Below are 17,998 nucleotides of genomic sequence, written 5' to 3' on the forward strand. Positions count from 1 at the left end.
TGCATCAACCAAATCAAAGTTCAATCTCGGTGAACCAGAACAGATTGGTATACTTGCAGTCTCACATTTATTTCTCCTCAGATCTTCCTGCTTCCTCTGCTCATCCACACAGCCATGCCCCTATTAATTAATTATTAAGTTGAAGACTTGTAAATTCTAGCACCTGCACTGGTGTCCCCAGAACAATTAAATAAAACACAGCCCTTATTATTCTCCTTATCTGCTGTTTCTTATAGAACATTCGGGAAGAGATGTACCTTCCTTCTAGAGACTTTATAGCATATATGTCAAACACAAGGCCCGGGGGCCAAATCCGGCCCACCTGGCTGTTTTATGTGGCCCTTGGTGAGTGTGTCTGACCATCCAGCCTGATCAATTTCCATTTTCCTCACATAGTAACTAAGACTAAGGGGTATATTTATCATGCTGTGTAAAAAGTGGAGTGAAGCATTATCAGTAATGTTGCCCAAGGCATCCAATCAGTAATCAGATTTCAACAGTAGCAAAGCATCTATTGGCTGCTATGAGCAACACATTGTGATAAATATACCCCTTAGTATCTTACTAAGTATATTAATAAAAAAATGTGGCCCGCGGCTTAGCCTGTGTTTTAGATTTCGGCCCCCTTATGTGATTGAGTTTGACACCCCTGTTTTATAGTCACTGTGCCACAATACTTAAAGGACAGTAACACTAAAAGAACTGTCTCAAAAGAACAATAGGGCAACACAAACTTTACCAGACCCTAGCCTAGGATTTTCCAGTCCCTTGTGTTATTACTCAATGTGATTTATTGCTGTAAGTGCTGTGACCAGAGAAAGCAGCACCCAGGCAGCCAGAAATCCTGAAAGTCATCACTGCTCATTCCTTCCCCACTTGCAGCATTATTTGGTATTTTTGCATAAAGCAAATAATTCATATAATAAACATTGTACAGGGTACAGATATCGTTGGAGGTTGATTGAATTCACTTTTAACTTTGAGACGTACATAATTTAGTGTGCTTCCTCAATTACAATTACAATAATTACAATTCAATTAGTAATTGTTTCATGCTTACCTCTCCTAAAGGAAAAATTAAAGGTTTGTTCAAGTTGTAAAGCATACTTGCAAGTAAAAGCATGTGTTTGCTTGTAGTGCATTGTATGACAGTGTTAACCACCCAAGGACATTAAAGACATGGATATGTCAAACAAGTGTTCAGTGTATGGCCTGCTACAATCTGATCAGCACATAAAATATACATGACCAACATTGCACCTGGGTAAACTGAAAAAGATGATTTCAGAAATAAATTAATTGTGGTTAGAAAATTTATGTCAAAGTAAATACATTTAAATTTCTAGAACAAGGTATTAAATATTAATATTATAATTACTGACAGAAGGAAGGTTGATCTGTTTTGGTTAATATGGTGAATATATAATGTTCTTCTTCCTAAATCTTAGATAGCAGTGTGCAGTAAGTAGTCAAATAATTTATAGCGAATCTAAACTTAACTAATGTGAAGCTATTTAGAGTGATCCTTGGAGCACTTTTGCAACTTACATTAATTTTCAAAATGTTAGTGGCTTCTGTGATATTAGTACAATGTAGTTTTACACTACTAATGCCAGGATTTCATCTTAGTGACTCTCTTTGAAGCGCAGAGTGTCAGCGACCCTAATTGTCTATGCACTTTTATACAAATCATATATAGTTAGTTAGTTAGTTAGTTACTGAGTTGGTAAATTAACATCAATTTATGTCTTGGGTTTGGATCCAAAACCATGTGTTGTGTATATTGAGGTTGATGTGAACACAGCACCATCAAGTGCTCAATACATGTCTATAGGAATCACTTTCACCGGTCACATTGTGTGTCCAACTACTCACAGACCTGGATGCAGGACATGACAAATTAAGTCCACAGCAGTCACTCTTCTCTTTGTTAAAATAAAATATGTGGGACTCCCAGTATAAGATCCTTGCAGTTGACTCAGGGTCAATCATAAAGGAAAAGAAGCATATACTGTATAGTGCAATACATTTATTTAAAAACTTTTCTGTGTAATACAGTCTTCTTACAGTGTATGTGTAGATTCCAAGGGAGCTGCAAGCAAATGTGGCAGTAACGTCCTGAAAAAGACCAAGAACAGCACTGACCTCTTACACTTTCTCAAGTAGAAAGGTTGCTGAGTGGGGCAGATAGACTTAGAGATACTGACACCTGAAACATTGTCTTTGCATGCTATTTATGTATAATTTTGCCATAAAAGTATTTTCCTGATGCTTTTGTCTCAACTATTCAATCCCCCACGTTCCCCTATGAGGGGGCTTCCATATTTGTGCAGCTGAAGTCTGTTAGCATTAAAAGCTATAACTGACAGGTTTGAGAGGGGGCAGTCAGGGTGGCAAAACAGTCAACACATTTTGATGCAAGTAACTTTAATAAAATAGGTTTTAGCAGAATTTGCTGTAGGGAAAAGCACAAGTTGCCCACTGCACTTGTTTTCACAAACTCTCACCACAGTAAATGTAAAATTGAATTTGGATGCAGAATTGTCATAAGAAATAGTATAATTCTTGCTTAGCTTGCTTTGCCAAGCAGATCTATTTTTCTCAGCAAAAAATGTACCTGTATATTTTAGAGCTCATTATCGATCATAGCCCCATTATGAGAAATGGCAAAATAAAAATAATCATATTGTTCCTTTACTGGCATTCTGATCTTGTTTGTAAAATGCAAGTCTTAGAAAAGACCAGACAATAGCATCATGAGAAACAAAGGATCCTTATTAGTAAACAACATGAGTGTAATGCAGCTCTAACCAAAGAGAATATCATAGCATGAGGCAAAAGCTAATTGGATGTATGGTCATACCAATGCCCCAGTGACTCTGAGAATAAAAATGTAAATGCTAATTTCAAGGAAATGCCTATTTGCTCACTTGAAAGTCAGCTTTCAAGATTAATTAGGATGTGATTCGGGCTGAACACTTATTTGCCACCCTAGATATTCTTGTGTTTTTACAGATTGTAAAAATGTGACATTGTAAAGGTCCCCATACACGTTAAGATTTGCTTGCTTGGCAAGATCGCCAAGCGAGCGGATCTTCACCCGATATCCCCACCTAGGGGTGGGCGATATTGGGAAAGGTGTAGGCTAAATTTGATCGTTTTGCCCTGGGGCCAAACGATCGAATTATATTGGCACCAATGGGGCAGTCGGTTCGGGGACCGCATCAACGAGCCGATGCAGTCCCCGATCCAGGCCCCTTGTTTCTGCCCCTACACGGGCCGATAAGCTGCCGAATCGGTCCAAGGGACCGATATCGCAGCTACAGTTGGCCCGTGTATGGGCACCTTAAGGTATGAGTGGGCCCTGTCCAAATGTTGGACTGCAAAGAGGATAAGAACACACATTTTCCTAAAACCACTGGGTGAGATGCAAGTGCAGAAGCAATAAGAGAAGCAGAATTGCTTCCCTTAGTACACCATGCACAAACTACTTTTTACTAGCCTTTCCAGTAGTGTAATCTGTGATCTGTACTTTCCGACAGATAAATTATCTAATGCAAGGTGCAGATCTCAGCCCGGCCAGATATAAGGCTGATGCCACACCAGGCGTAGGGCTGATTTTTTCGGCAAGCAGAAAAACGCTTGCCGAAAATTCAGCCCTACGCCTGCTACTTGTGCCTGCACCCGAATGAATGGGATACGCTCGGGTGCAGGCACATGTAGCCGATATACGCAAGAAAACGCGAGACTTTGCATTCTCACGCGTTTTCGTGCGTATATCGGCTACATGTGCCTGCACCCGAGCGTATTCCATTCATTCGGGTGCAGGCACAAGTAGCAGGCGTAGGGCTGAATTTTCGGCAAGCGTTTTTCCGCTTGCCGAAAAAATCAGCCCTACGCCTGGTGTGGCATCAGCCTAAGGTAACTCTGTACTTAAGTGAATCTCAACCCAAAAACATTTGCAAGATAATGCATGATTTAATGCAGCCCATGAGGTAGAAACTGGAGAGCAAGGACTGATGATTTATCTTTTTTTATTAGTGCTCCTATGGTTTTTGCATTTAAGCTAATATAACACGTACATTTTCTATTAATCCTAGCCATTTGGTGCTCACCAAATAGTGTTTGTATCTCTGACTCAATTGTATGGATCAGATATGAACTCAATTACAATGCTGACTGGCTACAAAAATATATAAATGTCCCTGCTTTGCACTGAATTGAATAGTACCAGTTATATCACAGGCAATGTACTAATTCACTTCCTTGAATCCATGCTGTTATTATTTTTAGTAGTAAAAAAAAATCAACACAGGCACTGCAGAATGCTGAGGAATACTTTCACACTGTGATAAAAAAAAAATCCTGTCTGCACTTAGCAGCAGCTACTTAATTTCATTACATAATTGCATGCTGCAGCCATCACATAAATAATCATGTGCTCTGTGCAAAATGCCTGCTTATGCATGGGTTTCACTGAGCTTTGCGATGTATATCATGTTAGGTAAGATGCAGCTTTTATGTGTAAATCTAAACTGTACTCAGAATGATCAGCTTGCAGAATAGCACAATGTTCTTTCTCTTCCTTTGCATTATCCAGCTGGGACATGTGTGAAAAAGTAATATAGTCATGTGGTTGTTCTGAATAATTAAATAAGCAGGATCTGATCTTGCTAAGACACTGCTTCACATCTTTATACTGGGAGCTGTCTGAGTGATAGGTGACGTCAGAGTGGGTGTTACCAATGGCTGGTGTGGAAGGTGATGTTAGGATCTTGCTTGTTACTGTGTAGAGCAGCAGCTTAGCTGCTGGGAAGAGCATTGTTGGTGTTTGGGAGCTGTTAGGGAAATAATCATCTGTCCTGTATTGCACCATTCAAACTAAGTTGCTGTGAGAGCAGAAAGTGTGTCCTCTCATTAAGTCACAGCATGGGGGCAGGAGGCTACTCCAAGGACTAATTGTCCAGAAGCCTTGCCAGAAGCAAAGATTCATCAAACTTAGAAAGGGGCTATCTGAATGGCAAAATTCATCAGGGTAACAATCCACTTTTCACTCCTGCAATATACTTCTAATTAAAAGGAACTGGATCATCCTCAAAGAGAAAAAAAACATCTTAATGAAATGGTCAGTAGCAAAGAACAGATGATGGGAACTGTTCTAGGAAAAAAATATTAAGGCGAAACAAAAGTCTATATTCCTGGCACACTGAAGCTCTAGTTAACTGGTTTTTGAAATAAAAAGAAGAGGAAGAAAAGCATTCCAGGCATCCAAATGCTGAAAAGGACCTGCTGGATCAGAAACAATGAAAGTGTAAGGAAAGCCTGCTAAAAGGGGAATTCAAAGTCCTATGTGTTGTGTGTAGGCATTTGAACTTTAAAGTGCATCGGATGGTAGTTTGCTCAGCTCCTGGATGGCAGGGATTATGCTCTCTGTGGCATGTTTGTACTGTGCTACATCTACAAGGTAAGATCTGTGTTTTTAGTCTGATTACTTTATGTACAATGCGATATGAGGTTTACAGATTTACTCCGGTGTCTTCAGTGCATGCTCCCTGGGGGGGTATATCGTTATCTTAAAAAGGAAATCAAATCAGATATCAAGACCACACTCATAAATGTAATGAACGCTGCAGGGTTTTTAGAGGTAAAATCATTAAAGATCAATACTAACCCATTGAGCATGCTTGCCTGTCTTACTGGGGGAAAATCAATGTATGCATTTTTTTCTGACATAATAAAGTTTCATACATTGGTAATGAGATTATAACAGTATATTATTCTGAATCAAGTTATTTGGTATGTGACCAGTAGGATGGGAAATTTTTTAAACTATTCATGACTTTAGATCTAGCAAGATTTCTTAGCTACTGGTCTTATTGGTCAGGAATTTGCAACAGTTTGTAAATAATATTATACTCATTTTAACTCAGTGGAGCATAATATCAGTTCAAGTGATATATTGGCTACAGGTGTATTTCTGACTTGAAAATATTTTTTTTAAAAATAACAGTTTGAAAGTTAGAATTTTAGACACAGATACATATAATAAATTCATTACTTTTGTTCTGGTGTCCCTAAACCAACTATAAAGGAATATTCTGGGACTGCTCCTGCTCTTTTTTTTTTCCTTAACCTTGCAGACATCATGCTGAGCAGTGTCTGAGAGGCAGCAGAAAGCTGTCATAGGTATGTTCGTAAATGTAACCACAACTGAAAGAAACAAGGGCATATAATTCCTAGCAGGAGAGCAACGGTCTCTCACAAGGGAATTCACAAAGAGACCAAGTATGAAAATAACTGCATTCTGTGCACTGACAATCCCTGACAGGAGAACATGTGGCTACGATTAGAAATGTTCATTAGCTTCAGCTTTCTGTAAAGGCTAATTGCACTGATGTAAGAAGCGATGAGCCTAGTACAATGATGGTCTAATTTATTAAGTGATTTGGTTGCATTTTTGAGCCAGGGATGGTCATTTGCCACCATGAGAATTGTCTTCTATGCTAGCAGACAGAGTTTATTATATTATTGTAATAAGAATATAACATATTCAGTATATTCAGAGTAATTCTTTCTGCAATATGATGGTAAATGAATTAAGCCTTATGCCTTCTTGAGACTATTATACTGACAGCGTCAACCAACCCCCCCCCCACCCCCCCTCAAGATGTAAGAGTTTGCATAAAGTACATTGAGATTTTAAGCACAGCAATATCTGCTAAAGAAAATTCTAATATTGCTTGTAATAAATCATTTGTTGCTGAGCAGAATTATATGGAAATGACAGCTGGACATTGTCCCGTGGGTATGCCATATTTTGTCTGTTATTGCACATAGTAATAAATCAGCAGGGTAGTTAAATATTTGTATATTTTTCGTTTTTTTAACAGTAGTTTCATAGATACTATATTACACAAAAAATTATTAAAATGGATTGATTAATCCAATTAACATTAGTAGTAGTGTCTATGAAGATTCTCATTCATCCAGGTCATCCACTACTATTAGTAGTAATAATTTAAAGTAACTTGGAATATTCTACTGACCAATAATTAATTGTTTTTTAATTGCTTATTAAATAGAGTAAAACAAGTACTCCCATATCTCAGCAATAATGAGTTTAAGCATATTAAAAGGTTGAGCCAAACTAGCCTTCTACTCATTGTTCATCCTAAATTGTCCATTAGAAGTAGTGTTTATGTGTAAGAACGGAATGATTTTTAATTTTACCAAAGGAAAGTAAGCAATATGGTAACTCCCACTTCTGATGCAAAATACATATGTGTAAATAGATTATGCACTAGTTAAAGAATAACAAATGTTTGGAATGTAAGGACTACTTTCAGGCACAGTATAATTTCCCTTTAGGTAGAATGCTTTTCCATGAAGGAGTACCACTGAAAAACAGTCTAAAAATTGTGTAATTAGTTTGCACATCTAAGGCATTTCTGAACACAGGCTGAAACCACAGAGGTTCCTTATTTCAGGATATTAGATAGGTATTATAATAGGTAATGTGTTGTATTTAGGACAGCATTAACAAATGCTACCAAATTATAAACTTTAAGGTCATTTTTTAATCCACAGTATTCTGAAACAGTGGTTAAGTCTAAACTGATCCTTACTGTTGGACCAATATTAGTATGGCTCTGAATGAGAACGTCAAAACCAAAGAAACATTTTTTTACTAGCACAAACCCTTAACAAACAATCAGTAATTAGCCTTCATCAGTCAGGTTGCCTAGACTGTGTTTTCCCTTTTTATACATTTTCCCATCTCCAGTATAAATGTCAGGTCTAACAAACTGGGACAAATGAAATGAGTAGGAATCATGTATATGCCTAGGAGGTAACTTCTAACTGCATTACCATATATGAAGAAACAAGTGAAGAAAAACTCTGTATCATACTGTGTATAGAGCTATAATAACAGATGTGAAAACATTATATAATGTTTTTCATGCCTGTTGTTAGTTGCCATTGATGTACTGGTTTAAAACAGTTAATGTAGGTATAACCAGGCATCATAAAAAGCTGAAGTAGATGGGAACATTACTGAACATTCTGAGGAGCTACACTGACAAAGAAGAGATTTGTTCTAAGTTCTAGTAGTTCTACTTTCATTGTGGTGTAGCAATTGAAAATTCCAACCCTGAGATGTGTACAAAAAATGGCACTGCATGGCCAGGAACCATATACATTGATATTGTACAGTACAGAACAAGATATTATTAGTAGTAGTAGCAGTAGCAAAAATATTTTAAAAGTGCCTTAATTTACACTAATGTGGAAGGTCTCTTTTGCTATTAAACAAGACTTTGCAAATGTCAGGTGTCAAAGACTCCAGAGGCTTCACTGATTGCATAATAGATTTCTCATTTAATTTCTTTAGAATCACATTATATGATGCTATAAAAGCTAATAGTGCAATGTAATAAGCTTATTGGTTAATTTTACTACTGCCATAGGCGATTAAACATAAGCAAACACATCCTTGGCATTAGACAATCAGTGTATATAGCAATTACATCATTTACAGCTTCATGGACAATGGAATTACACAATATGGCACACATTTTTCCCACTGAATTGCAGAATAGTTTGTGGAGTAATAAAAATATAATAGTTGTGTTTCTCCTAAGTATTTCAGTTTGAAGTTTTTTTCATTTAAGTTGAGTGACTGCTTGCTGGGGGTAATATTTACTACTGCAATAGAAAACATTAATTAATTTTTTAAATTCCACAAAGATATGGCAATAATTATTCTCTTTATATGTTGAAAATTGAGTTTTCAATACAACTGTCTTAAGTTAGAGTGCTACTTGGTTTCAGAAAAATGTAAAAACACAAATCTCAATGGAATAAGTAACAATATTTGATTTATGTAGCACTTTGGTCTCAGGGGACAGAATGCACTTTGCAACGATTAAGGCAGCCTTTTTGGATGCATTAAGTATGCTGGGACAACAAGAAATAAAATAGCTTGTCTGAGGTGACAAGCATTTGACCCTGAGATATGAACCAGGGTATTTAGCCTTCACATCCACTTTCACAATGAAAGCACTTAATGTCTGGGGTGACTGCAGGATGCTATTACAGTGAACCAAGCAACAATATAGTCCTTTGTGAATTTATTTAGAAATCAGGTGTACAATAATATGAATTATTGTATGAAATAATAATAGAAAATTGAACACCTGGAAAGTACATGCTTTAATTTAAATGCACAACAACTATATTTACTACAGTAAGTACAGTAGTATTACAAATTGTATCACAGAAAAATGCCCAGCTGAGAAGATATAAAGTATTCATACTGCAACAGCAGAACTTCACAGGTCTCTCTCAGTGGATTTATGATACATACATCCATTCCTCTCTGTCTCATTGATGCCTGTGTGTAGACACAACTGGGAAAACCGCATGCAAGGAAAAGAAAAAAATAATGCAAGGCAGAGATGCACAACATGTCTTGCAGAATACGTGAGTTTTTACCATAAGGGAATGATAAAACTCATGCTTTGAATGATAAAACCTCTCGGTATCTATGCAGTCACGTAAGTATAGCCTGTACAGAATTTCCTTAGATTAAGATTCCAGTATTCCAAAATGAATATATTTACTGAGGTTATCATTTAAATGTGTTTTTGGTTGTGGTACACTATATGGTTGATTTAAATAGCATTCAAATCTTTTGTTTTGCCTGAGTTTGAGCAAAAATAGCTTTTTTTCACAACTGGCCTTTTGCCTATTTTACCTATTCAGGTTTGGCATGAAATATTTATTATTGCTGGTTTTTCTTATGCACCACTTTTCCTTCAATTTACAAGAGTGTTTTGTAGAATATTGTTTCTAAATGTATTCCGAAGAGGTGTAAACTAGATTGTAACAAGTTTTCCAGCATTTTGTTAAAATATTTATTTGGCTAGGTATTCTTTGCTAATTGGGAAGTCAGCAGTGTCACCTGCTTAACAGCACAAGCAATGAATAGGAGAATAGAAAAGAACACACTGTATGCCATTGTAGTAAAACTATTTCAATATAGGGCATTAGGGCAACCTCCTTGTGCCAAACATGTCAAATAAGTAAATCAAAGTGTTACATATTGACCTCTATGGTTTTTTTTAATGACATCTATTTTGCTTGTAAGATTCTACCAGAACCATGTGAATTGCAGTATATTTGCTATCAGCTAAACAGTTATAGTTCAACACCAATGCAAGAGTCTACCTTTGGAAGGGCAATAAAGCCTCATTGGCAGAGACCACTGAAACTTTGTGATCAATAATGACACCTTTGCACTTAAAAGGGCATTAAGCATAGACACTTGTGGTGGTGTTGAACTATAAAAATAATGTTTGAAAGCAATCAATTGCACTAGTAATCTAACTTAAAGGAACAGTTCAGTGTTAAAATGAAACTGGGTAAAATAGATAGACTGCGCAAAATAAAAAATATTTGCAATATAGTTAGTTAGGCAAAAATGTCATCTATAAAACTGGAGTGAGTCTAACATAATAGCCAGAACTCAGCTTCCTGTTTTCAGCCCTCTAACCTTTTAGTTAGTCAGCGACTTTAGGGGGGCCACATGGGACATAACTGTTCAGTTAGTTTGTGAGCACACAGGTCTGATTCAAATGCAAATAACTGAACAGTTATGTCCCATATGCTCCCCCCTCCTCAAGTCACTGATTGGTTACTGACTGCTAACAGCTTAGAGAGCTGTAAAGGAGGAAGCTGAGTTCTGGCTTATATGTTAGACATCTGCCCACTCCAGCCTTTATAGATGACATTTTTGCCTAATTAACTATATTAAAAACATTTTTTACCCATTTGCCCATTTTCATTTTTAGACTGAACTGTCCCTTTAAAGGGGAGCAACCAAAAACTGTTTTTTGCATAAAGAAATAAAATGTAATTTTAAGCAACTTTCCAGTAAAATAAACTTTGCTTTTGTAACAAATTTATGCTTGAAAGTTGCTTAGAATTACATTTTAAGTCATTTTGGTTGGAGGAGCCCTTTAAGGAATAACTGCTTAATAATAATAAAAACAAGTATGGGATCCCTTACCTGAAAACCCCTTATCCAGAAAGTTCCGAATTACGGAAAGGCCATGTCCCATAGACTCCGTTATAAGCAAATAATTCTAATTTTAAGAATTGATTTATTTTTTCTCTGTAATAATAAAACAGTACCTTGTACTTGATCCCAACTAAGATATAATTAATCCTTATTGGAGGCAAAACAAGCCTATTGGCTTTATTCAATATTTAAATGAATTTTAGCAGACTTAAGTTATGAAGATCGAAATTACGGAAAGATCCCTGATCCGGAAAACCTCGGGTCCTGAGCATTCTGGATAACAGGTCCCATACCTGTACAACAATCTGCAAACTTTGAATTCTTATACTACTTATAAACAGGGTCAGTTTTCTTTAGCACAGGCAGACTACAGCCAAGCCAAGATTTTGCCACATTTAGGATTGCAGTTTTTTGTCCATAAATGAAATCTCACCCATAAGTTTGTACATGCTAAACCATAAAATGTTATTTCCTAATAAAACTGGATCTGGTTCATGCCTCAAATACAAACAAAAATCCATACTGTCTAATCCAGACAGATACCCAACCAAATGCTGTTACCTAGTTAGGTTATATCCATATATGTAGCCTGTAATTGTCAGCTTAAGCCACTTTTTCTCATAACATTACTATTATATATTTGCTATTATATTCCATAACCTTCTCTTAGATCGTCTCCATGCACCTCAAATTAATTTATGTAGGTTGGTGATAAATGTTACAACTTTGCTACCAGAATGGAATCTATTAAGGAGCCTGTATCAGTTTTAATTAAGGCACAGTCTATAGCAATCAAGTTGACCTCTCAAAGGTGGTAGACATAATACATAAGATATGTAAATAAGGGATAGTATCGGAATTCATTAGTAACATGTGAAGGTACCAAGAAGTTCTGTGATGGCTCCCCAGACTGCTAAAAAAAACACAGATCCTTAATAAATAGGAAAATGTACACGATAGTATAAAAGCAGTTGCTTGATGGTTTCAATGAGTATTATGTTTTGGTGCCATAGGCAGTTTTTCATCTCAGCCCACTTGTTTGCAGTGATGTTCTTCTCTGTTGTTTCCTTTTAAGTGCATTTTCTGAATGCAGTGAATCCAGAGCAGTGGCATGAAATGAGATACACTATGTACTGTGTGTTGTACTGTATGTCTAAAAGAATATGATCCATCTACTTGGACAGTGTATTGACTGTTGAACACATTGAACTCAGGTCATCCAAAATTGGGATGGGAGGGAGGGAGTTCAAATCAACTTTGTTTTTGTAATTCTTACTTCTTTAGTTGTTGTTTGGTGTCTTTAACTTGTTGTGGAACTACAGATTCCAACCACCAAAAGCTGCAGCTGGCTGTACTGTAATCAACCGAATTAATCTGTTTGATTGATGGCAGCAGATGCGGATATATTTTATAGTAGATGATAGATGTATAATCCACTGGCACATACAAATCTTAAATAACAATTGTCCTGTGTCTATATATGCATCATAAGCCCAGCTTCTACCCATGTATCAGCTTTCTGTTGAAAACATGAATACTGCATTATCAAAAAAAGAAAATAAAGATTATTGACAGGAAAAATTACACATTGGTGTGGGACTTATTTGCCCAGCAATCTCATTTATTAAGTGCAGGGCAGGGTGCAAAGTGCAAACCACCATATTTTCTACAGTTTGCAACCTGCTCCAAAACAACAAGCAGAACTCCAAATTGTTTCAGCAGCACTGTATTATGAGGGTCAAGTGGGGGAGGGATGTGGGCTGTATGGACAGGGCTGCCTTGGGACCACCGATGTAGACCACACAAACGACTGAAAAAGCAAGGAGTGAATAAAGCTGTAACCAGCATGCTCTGGCCAACATGGTGCAGCAGATGATATTTTCAAATCATGCAGATCTCCAAAAAACTAATATACTAAGAATAGTCAGTCATAATCAGTAGGCCAGCATTCACACACAGATTATCATACAAAGCTCTGTATTGTATGGTATTCTCTGTGCATTTATGGTTACCTTAAAGAGATTCTGACACCTAAAATTCAACTGTTTTTAAATATATAATAACATTGTCTTTGCATGAGCTTTATCATTTTGCCAGAACAGTATTTCCTGATGATTTTACATGACCTCAGATCCCCCAAGTTACTCTATGATGAGGCTGCCATATTTGTGCAGCAGGAGTCTGTTAGCATTAGAAACTATAACTGACAGGTTGAGAAGGCACAGTCATCTTGGCAAAACAGTCAGGTTTAGGAACTACAAGTAAATACATAGGAGTATATTTATCATGCTGTGTAAAAAGTGGAGTAAAACATTACATGTAGTTCATAGCAGCCAATCAGATACTTTGCTTTGGTTTTCTAACTGTTGAAATCTAATTGCTGATTGGTTGCCCTGGGCAACATCACCAGTAATGCTTCACTCCACTTTTTACACAGCATGAAAAATATACCCCTTAGAAAAGTAGGCCTATTAGTGAAAAATTATGACTGTGACCTATAGGTAACTTTTTATGAATTAATATTTTGAAGAGTAGTTTTTTGTGTCAGTATCACTTCTGCACAAAGGTTGTGGGAAAAGAAATGTAAGCAAAACTGTTGTTTTAGGTTAAAGAGGTTGTGACAGTGTAAAGTGTAATATTACACGTTACTGAGAGAAAAAGCTCTAGGGGTTAGATGCTGAATATCTCTCTATTATTGTTAAAACAGAATTACAGTTTCACAATGTTTTAAGTGAAAGCCTGCAATACTATCATCATCATTATTGTTTATTTATATAGGACCAGCAAGTTAGGCAACTATGAATCTTTATGAATTCTGCATTAAATACCATGTGTTGTCATTTTAAATGAAGATGTTAAATGATTAAGAATGAAAATTGATATCTTAAGTATATTCCACTGCATTGTTTTATTTTTTAGATGTGACTCGTTTTCCAGATGAAAGAATATTGTGATGTTTTGGTAAAAGAGGCTAACATATTGCTGCAAAGCAAAACTTTACTAGTAATATCCAGCACTCCATCCCATCCCTGAACTGCTAATTGGTTTTGGACCCGGACAGCCTGGGTTTCGGAAGGGCTGCCCAGGTCAAAACCTCCTGCCCGGTTTCCCAAATTAGGAAAACCAGACAAGACTCAGTAACATTAACACAGCGACTGAGCAATCGCCAATTTCTGTGTCATGGTCCTCCCCCGTGATGTCATGATCTGCCTCTTCTCCACCCCATGATATCACAGCCCCACATCACAGTTTCCTCTGAATATCCAAAATTATACTAGTAGGTTAGTCGCTCCAGATTGTCCCTAGTGTGTTGATGTGTAAAATAGTAAGGTCTGCTGGGATATAGCCTGATGTGAATGAACAGCTTCTGTAAATCTCTGAATAAACGATAATAGTAATAAAGAATGTGCCATGCCCTTATGTAAAAGTGCATACAAGTACAACAAGGCCATTTATATTTTAATTTGACTTGTTTATTTGTTGGAAACTAAATAATCAAAAAATTTCATCTTTGGTTGACTGAGGGGAAAAAAAATACAATTCAGGCCTCCAGCTAAATAACCATATATACTTGATATGAGGTATAAACCATTTCCAGGTGAAATATGTAACAGCTAAGATAGAAGTGAGAGGCTCTTGCATTCTAGTAAGGTACATACTGTATAGCCTATGACTAAGTACAACTAAAGCAAAATATGTTAATAAATAAATAAATAAATTTGGCGTGCAAAAATTGCTAAAACCAGGTATTATTGTCATATTATTGTCATATGAAACAAATAATACAGTATGAATATATATATTCTTGTAGAAAGGTACATATATTCTCATTTTGGGAATCATACTAAATGTTCAAAGAACAGATCAACCCAGCAGACAAACATCAATACTGACATTTGATTTGGAAGATGTGAACATTGAGCCATGTGCCGCTAAAGCCTCCCACTAGACCAAACAACTAGTGATGTTAAAAATAAAAGTCTCAGAGCAGTTTGATCAGTGTTTTTCAGAAGAAACAGAAATACATTCTGAAGCTTCAGTATATTGTAACTACATGTAAATATAATGTAAAAAAAATCTGTTTCTCATCCCATTTTAAAACCCATAGTCCCTTTTCTCATAGGAACAACAGTCCAATTCTAGGGGCACTAAAAATGTTGTTGCCAAATAATGATAATTTTCCACTAATTAAGTTCTTGCGGCTCATAAGATAAATACAGTCTGGTCTGCCATGTTAACTATTGAAATGTTGGTGTTCAGTCATGATGTCTGACAGATTGTGCCCAAGTTCCTCTGATCTTTTAAAGGCAACAACCAATTAAATACGTATTAACTAGCACACTTTCATTGTGTCTTCTATGATGCTCTGTTTCTCAAGGCTTGCTTCTCTCTTTCAAGACCAGGCACACTATTATTTGGGATTTGGCTATAAAGAGCATATCTACAGCTGGTATCGCTATACCTAAAGCTTGAGCAGATGCCCAATTGGTGGATTCAGCTGCAGTAATGTCAGCTGTAATGTCACCAGTGCTTCATTACTAAAGTCAAATACATAATTTTCTGCAGATATCACATGTTCTAAGACAAATGACCAGTGCCTTAGCAGGATTTTATTTTATTTTTTATTTGTAGTTTTTTTTATCATTTTTTTCCCTTTAATTCTAAATGTAACAACCTAATAATTATGTTGCAGTTTGTTTTTTATAACAGGAAAGTATTGGGAAAATGTCTGAACAAAGTGGTAGGTAATAAAAATATTATCACAGCAGTAAAGTTGATATTAAGGCCCACGATTGGTCCAGTTTGACCACCATTATACTCAGGCAGAAATTAACTGTTACTACTTCAAAGAGTTATGTATGGGTAATGCTCCACCCATAGTAGACATGGCCATAACAGGCAGACCACAACAAAATACACCCTTGTTTATTAACACACACCCTCTTCTATTACCAAAGCAACAAACAACATCTTAAATTGAATCTTAGTAAAGGGCAGAATAGAAGTTTAAATAATTAAAAACCCCAGTTGTTTTAGATTATTGTTATCTGCTGAAAGTTAATGAAAGGGTTACCTTCTACTTTTTGTAATAACTAATGCAAATATTTGACATTTGTATGTTACAATGTATCCAAAATATATCACAGTACTTATACAAATTAATGTACGGATTAAGCACATGTTCTCAGGTTTCAGTGCATATTTCTTCCCCACTGCCCTATTTGTAGGTTTGGGACCTGTTATTCACAATGCTCAGGACCTAAGAATTTCTGGATAAGGGATTTTTCCATAACTTGGATCACCATACTTTAAGTCTGCTAAAAAAATATTTAAACATTAAATAAACCCAATAGGATTGTTTTGCCTCCAGTAAGGCTTAATTTTATTTAAGGTAAGATCAAGTTCACTGTACAGTTTTATTATTACAGAGAAAAAAGTATATAATTTTTTATAACATCCTCTCATCCTCTTGTCTCTTTGTCACTTAGTTTTGTGGAATCCTTATTGTAACTGTACTTTATATTTATTATCTTATTTTGTATTTATTTATTTATCTATTATTATAATGACCCCCCCCACATACAGTACATAAGTAGCACTATATCATTAAAAATATACATACATACATACATACATACATATATATATATATTTTTTTTTTTTTTTTAATTCCTTAGAATCTTTAAGCAAATATAGAAGCCTATATCGCTTTGTTTATGCTGCTATGCCAGTATGCCAGTAGGAGGAAAACAAAACTAGAATATCAATTTTGCTTCCAGAAACCATCAATAATTCCTTTGGATTATAGAGACTCTGTTTCCTTTATTGTGTGTGTCTTTGTATATATGTGTGTGTTTTTCTCTTTTGTTTCATTATTTTCCAAAGTGATCTTGAATTAATTGTGCTGTTTAGCTGAACTTTGCTTTCCCTTGTATCCTAGGAGAAAAGTCCTGGCAGGCTGGGAATTTGCTTATTTACTAGTGGCTGTTTTAACACTGTAGATGCTGATAATCAGAATGCAGATAAGTTAAAGAAGCCAATGTATGTCTTGGGATACAACTAAATAGCACAGAAAAAAAGTAATAAATAGGTATCAATTGTGGGTGTAAAGCACTCCATAGATAATACTGTATTATGGACTCTAATTTCTAGACTGCAACACACATTTGCGTTGTCGAAAAAGGCCCTAGATACACTGCAGACCAAAATGGATACTGCAAACATTCAAATGCTAATTTTAACTGCTCTACTAATTTTGTCTTTTAGGATAATGAGAAACTGTGTGTTTTGACCTCTGTGCTGTTCTCAGGCAAAATATGCATAAACAAAACACCCAGAATTGCATTATACCTAATGGCAATCAGAGATCTTGCAGCACACAAGGGGAATTATTCCCTGAAAACATAAGCATTTTTGGTATTAGGTAATAATAGCTCTGACATACTACAAGGCTTCCAGTAAAGTAGATTGGGTAAAACTCTGCTGCTGTAGTGATAAATTGCTATGAGTGACATTACCTGAAAAATGAAATGCAAAAGTTTTATCATAATTGTGCTTTGTGCCACTCAGTCTTTCCTGCCTTCCATTCTGAATTTAGCACTGCTGCACCTAGTGAGCCACCCCCCGAACCAGGCAGTAGCTCTAGCGTTCCTTTAGCAACCTGCGTCAGTTACTGCAGTTTAGTTGCTCCTTAAGAATAGGGCACAGAAAAAGATTGGCAAAGGTTAAATCAGGAGATATTAGTTGTAACTGGCATCCTGCTAGAAGCAAACACCTTTTTTTGTGATGCTAAGTATAGACAAGGATCTTAGTTGTTTGTTATTTTTGCATTGCTGAAACCCTGTTTCGCCAACTTTAGGTCATTTAAAAATGCAGTTTGGTTTGTGAGGGATTTTCTATAAGATTTATAAGTGA

General features: G+C 36.1%; 1 protein-coding gene across 1 annotated transcript in view; it reads left to right on the forward strand.

The window, feature by feature from the left end:
- Positions 1-3,972: 3,972 nt before the first annotated feature.
- The window catches only part of grm3 (glutamate receptor, metabotropic 3), a 117,555-nt gene continuing 103,529 nt past the window's right edge, over positions 3,973-17,998 (forward strand). The window contains exon 1 of the mRNA XM_031899036.1: positions 3,973-5,464. The gene's annotated coding sequence lies outside the window, so the exon portion shown is untranslated. The remainder of the gene's footprint in view (positions 5,465-17,998) is intronic.

Source organism: Xenopus tropicalis, chromosome 3, assembly GCF_000004195.4.
Source record: "Xenopus tropicalis strain Nigerian chromosome 3, UCB_Xtro_10.0, whole genome shotgun sequence".
In the NCBI taxonomy this organism is placed as follows: Eukaryota; Metazoa; Chordata; class Amphibia; order Anura; family Pipidae; genus Xenopus; species Xenopus tropicalis.